Here is a 5,555-nt window from a genome sequence, read left to right on the forward strand (position 1 = left end):
GACAGTAAGTTGTAGCTATTCTTGAGATGGGGCAGTGGCTCCATACTCTGGCCCCCGACCTTACTTTAGGTAAGCCTCCTGGTAAGTGTCCATACTTTTCGGTATGAAAGAAACTGTCTTCTCTTTCAGTCATGCCAGCCGGCCCTCTCCCTCAATCACATACCACGTCCCTGTGATCACAACACTTGCCACCCACTCCGTCCGGGTGCCATGAGTCACCTGGCCAAGCACACACAGCAAGTCGCTGGCAGAGGTGAGACCTCGGGTCTCCTCAGCCCAATCTAGGGAGCCTGCCATCCAACCACCATGCATAAGTGGCCCACTACGACCTGCATCATCTACCGCTGTTAAATTACTCGTTTCCAAGCTTACCGTACTTTGTAACAGATGATCAATGCATTTAAAATCAGCAGATACAGTGAGATGTCTGCTTTCTAACAATATATAGCTTTAATAATAATAGCGCTCATGGTAGCTATTTCTCAAACAAGAAACATGACTTATCGTAAGTTTCTATGGCTGGACACAGTGGCTCACACCTTTAATCCCAGCACTTTGGAAAACCAAGGTGATATGGTTTGGCTGCGTCCCCACCCAAATCTCATCTTGAATTGTAGTTCCCATAATCCCCACATGTTGTGGGAGGGACCTGGTAGGAGGTGATTGAATCATGAGAGCGGTTCCCCCCATATTATTCTCGTGACAGTGAGTACGCTCTCACGAGATCTGACAGTTTTATAAGGGGCTTTCCCCTTCACTTGTCATTCTCTTCCCTGCCACCCTGTGAAGAGGTGCCTTCCACCACGATTGTAAAGTTTCCTGAGGCCTCCCCAGCCATGCAGAACTGTGAGTCAATTAAACCTCTTTACTCTTTAGGTCATTCTTTATAAATTACCCAGTCTTGGGTATTTCTTCATAGCAGTGTGAGATTAGACTAATACACAAGACAAGGGGATTACTTGAACCCAGGAGTTTGAGACCAGCCTAGACAACAAAGCAAGTTTCCACCTACACACACACACACACACACACACACACACACAATGAGCCAGGCGTGGGGGCACCTTGTCCCAGTTACTTGGGAGACTGAGGTGAGAGGATCGCTTGAGCCCAGAAGTTTGAGGCTGCAGTGAGCCCAGATCATCCCACTGCACTCCAGCCTGGGTGACATGGTGAGTACCAGTCTCAAAAATAAGTACATTTCTATAAAATTTGAAAAATAAAGGAGTGAGTTTATAGTACTGGCTACTATTAAGAAGGGCCTCACCCAGAGTGAGGTGTCTTTGCCCTCACTTTGCAGGATTTCACAAATGCTCTGAGTCTGTTGTCAGGACTCCCATGCCTGGACCTTGCCTGGGACCCCCTAGTCACTGCGCTGGTTCCCTTGCTGGAGCCCTGCCCAGAGGCAGCTGCTTTCTTACACCACCCTCTCCAGGAGCTCTTCCCTTTCCCCCCAGCAGCAGCAGCAGCAGCAGCAGCTCCCACCCTTGTCCTTGGCCCTCCGCATGGCATCCACCATGTGCTTCCAGTCACAGCCGCATCAGTCTTTCTAGACGGTAAGTTGTTTTTTAAATTTGCTACAACATCAAGCATAGCACAGAGCCAACAGCTGGCCAAATATGTGAAGTGTGGTCATTTTTAGTTACTATGCTAAAAAAAAAAAAAAAAAAAAAAGGAAAAGACTTAAGCAAATAACAAAACAAAAATGAATCCATTTTAATATAAACCCAAGTAAGTATAAGTCCACAATTTCTTCTTTATAATTTTGAAACCCAAAAGGCTCAGAAAACTGAAAGATTCTGCAGAAGTTTAGAGCAAACTATTTGATGGCAAAACCTGACTGAACAGATCAGGGCACTGAGTCTTCGTGCTCACACTCAGCGAATCATCAGGTTTGGCTGCAGAAACCTGAGTGTGTCTGATGACAGACCCAGCTGGAAGTGTTACTCTCTCAAATCTGACAAGAATCAGGCTTCGCGGGATTCCAGGAAGGGACCGGGGGTCATTTCTCTCACAAGCTTTGTTCAGCCGAGTAGCCATCATGCAACAGGAGCTGGGCCAGGGCCTTGGGACACGAGGACAAGGCTAGTCTCCACCCTAAAGGGCCCGTACCTATGCCAGAAACCACACCTGCAATGTATGTGGATTTATGAGGAGGTGCCGAGAAGGACCCATACCTGGTTTATGGTGAATCCGTGGATCTTGTCTCCTAGTTGATACTGTAGAGCCCTCTCACAAGCCCGGTTACTGTTCCATCGCCACGCTCTGTGGTGTGCATGTCTAGACTAAAGGTCATCTAAGTTAGATGAGCTGCAGGAAAATTATCTGGCTAACATTATTCAGCCACATAGTGAAAATACTCTTACATGATAAAGATCATTAATTAGATAAAAATTAAATACTGCATCTTCCAAAATCTTGCACATTCCAGAAAACTAATTTCTGGTAAGACCCTTCCCATTTTAATGACCTTTTATCTTACCTAAAGCTTCAGTGTTGGAAACCTTTTCTTTATACATGTTCAAAAATAACTATAATACAATTATGGTTTAAATTCCCCTTAAGAAACTCTTAAACAAAAGGGCTTCTTTTCCTCACAGAATCCTCACAAGCCTTCAAAATATTGGAAGAAATTCACACTACAGTTAAATCCCATTACATGCCTACCGAATTGGTGAAAACTTTTTAAAAAGCCTAATATTACCAGGAGCTCTCACACACTGCTAGTCATACTGCTCTCATACTGCTACGTACACTGCTACCTGTCCCACAGGGAGTACAGAGTGGAACAACTTTGGAAAAACACTTGGCATTCTTTAGAAAGCTAAGCAGGCAGGGCATGGTGGTTCACACCTGTAATCCCAGCACTTTGGGAAGCCGAAGAGTTCCAGACCAGTCTGGCCAATATGGTGAAACCCAGTCTCTACTAAAAATACAAAAATTAGCCAGGCGTGGTGGCAGGTGCCTGTAGTCCCAGATACTTGGGAGGCTGAGGCAGGAGAATCGTTGAAACCGGGAAGCAGAGGTTGCAGTGGGCCGAGATCACGCCACTACACTCCAGCCTGGGCGTCAAAAAAAAAAAAAAAAAAAAAAAATCTGAATACTGGAAATCCGTTCACCTCTTGGTCTACATCCTCCACACCTTACACTGCTGCACCAGCACTCACAGACAAGATTGTCAGCACAAACTCTGATAGTCCCAAACTCAACTCACCTGGAGGTGTAACGACAGCGAATGGATAAACTGCAGACTAATCATTCAATTAAAAAAAAAAAACTAACCAACAAAAGTGCCTACAACTGCATATAACAAAGATGAAGGTCACATAATGTTAAACAAAAGATACACACGATACAGTATTATCCTAAACAGGTATTATTCAAACAGGTAACAAGATACTGTCAGAATGCATAGAGATGGTAAAATATTTTTAAAAAGCAAGGACATTTCTGTATGATAGTGCTAATCTAAGCGGGAGGGAGAGGGTTATGAGCAGTTAGGGGAAATCTTCAGCTTGGTCATGCGGACACTTTTTTTTTTTTTTTTGAGACAAGAGTCTTGCTCTGTTGCCCAGGCTAGAGTGCAGTGGTGCAATCTCGGCTCACTGCAACCTCCACCTCCTGGGTTCAAGCAATTCTTCTGCCTCAGCCTCCTGAGTGGCTGGGACGACAAGTGCTCACCACCACGCCCAGCTAATTTTTGTATTTTTAGTAGGGACGCGGTTTCACCATGTTGGCCAGGCTGGTCTTAAACTCCTGACTTCAAGTGGTCCGCCCGCCTTGGCCTCTCAACATGCTGCGGTTACCGGCGTGAGCCACCGCGCCCAACCTACTTCTTTTCTAATTATTCTCACCTGGATGAGATGGCTTACGCCTGTAAGCCCAGCAATGTGAGAGGCTGAGGAGGGGGATCACTTGAGCCCAGGAGTTCTAAACCAGCCTGGGCAACAGAGCAAGATCCCGTCTCTTCAAAAAAAAAAAAAAAACACTTTATTTTCTCAAATTGTACTATATGTCTTACGGGCTTTTCTACATTAATATATCCCACCAAAATATTTTAAAGATATATACAGAGGAAAAGAAAACACCTATTCAGTCACTGTCAACATTATGAAGATATGCTGTAGTCAACATTTGCTTACTGATTTAGCAAATTTCAGAATTATGGGACAGAGACGCATTTTAAGAAGTTACTTATGAGCAAGGACATGATAGGAAACCCATGAGCGGTAAGGCCAGGGTCTCCCCTGAACTTTCCAGTAACCTGCTGCCAAACTCACGCCACGGACGCCCCGTGTCTCCCCCCGGCCTGGGCCGGCAGCGCTGAACTGTTACATTAAATACGGGCTCGTGGATTACCATGAGCACTAAACCGCTTCGTCAGTTTTTTCCCCCATAAACTGAGTCGTTAAAAAACCAAAAAAAGTTAAATTCCGGGAGGCTTCAGTTCTCTGAACACAGCCGGACTTTAAGAGTGGACTGTGGGCTCCTCGGGTCTCTTAAGGACTCGGCCTCCAACAAAAATGAACTAGGAGCAAAGACACCAGCGAGAACCGCAACTGCCGGCCCCATTTACTACCCCCATTAAAGCCCACTCCAAAGGAGGGCCCTGCCAGGAGCGCCACGGGCAGACCCGGCCCCCAGCCCGGGGCATCGCCCCGGGGTCCTCCGGCCTCAGAACCCCGGATGTGGGAGCCCAAGGAAGGCCCCGGCAGGGCCTCGGGGTGCGGGGCGCCCACAGTGCGGGGAGCTGCAAGGCTTGGGCGCAGGGACCCCTACGTCTCCGGCCCGCCCTGGACCTTCCTCTCCCGGGAGCCAGCACGCCGAGCACTTCTAGCCGCCGACCGCAGCGCCTCACCCGCCGCTCAGCCGCCTCAGAGAACTCAACCCCCTCTGCGCGCCACAGCGCCACATGGCGTAAGACCAGCTCGGGGCTGGCGAGGGACCCCACTTAACGCGACGTAGGGCGTGGGGCGGGGCTTGCTGTGACGGCCACCACTCCTATTGGTCAGCGCGAACGGCAACGTCCTCTGCGATAGGCTGTAGATGAAAAGGGCGGGCCTCCACTGCTCTGGGAGGGGCGGGAGGGCGGTGCAGAGGGCGATGGGCGGGAGGAGCGGGGCCGACATGCCGAAGGAGGCGGCAAGGGGAGAAGCGTGCTCACGGGTAAAAGGGGCGCGGCCGGCTTGACGAAAGGGGCGGGGTGGGGCCAGCAGCAGGATGTGGACAGTAGAAGGAGGGGGAAGTGGGCAAGGGAGAAGTGGGACGTGGCGAGAGGCATGTCTATGCAGATGAGTGGGGCCTGGTGAAGGGCGGGGCTGCGCGGGTGAAAAGAGGGGTTCCTGGAGGGCGTAGTGCTATGTTGCGCGGGGCTGTGCAAGTGATGGGAGGCGCTTAGTAAGGGGTGGCTCTTTGCAGGTGAGGAGTGAAGCCTCGTAGGCGGGGATGAGCTGGGCCTTGGGGATGGGGCTTGCAGGCGATGGGGTGGAGCCAGTGGGGCGGGGCTGCAGGCAAGCTGAGCCTTGGGGGCGGGACTTGCAGCGAGAGGAGGGGCC

At 49.6% G+C, this 5,555-nt stretch overlaps 1 long non-coding RNA gene across 3 annotated transcripts; it reads right to left on the bottom strand.

Annotated features, from left to right (window-relative positions):
- Positions 1-1,692: 1,692 nt before the first annotated feature.
- Positions 1,693-5,157, bottom strand: LOC140711326 (uncharacterized). 3 transcript variants are annotated; one of them, XR_012092507.1, is made up of 3 exons: positions 4,859-4,925; positions 2,854-3,062; positions 1,693-2,285 (listed from the first exon to the last, which is right to left on the bottom strand). It is a non-coding gene; the product is annotated as an uncharacterized lncRNA (long non-coding RNA). The 3 variants fall into 3 exon arrangements; XR_012092505.1 differs by lacking the exon at positions 2,854-3,062 and having other exon boundaries at positions 4,859-5,157; XR_012092506.1 differs by having other exon boundaries at positions 2,854-5,157.
- Between the last annotated feature and the right edge of the window lie 398 nt (positions 5,158-5,555).

This window comes from Chlorocebus sabaeus, unplaced genomic scaffold (genome assembly GCF_047675955.1).
Source record: "Chlorocebus sabaeus isolate Y175 unplaced genomic scaffold, mChlSab1.0.hap1 unalloc_scaffold_638, whole genome shotgun sequence".
In the NCBI taxonomy this organism is placed as follows: domain Eukaryota; kingdom Metazoa; phylum Chordata; class Mammalia; order Primates; family Cercopithecidae; genus Chlorocebus; species Chlorocebus sabaeus.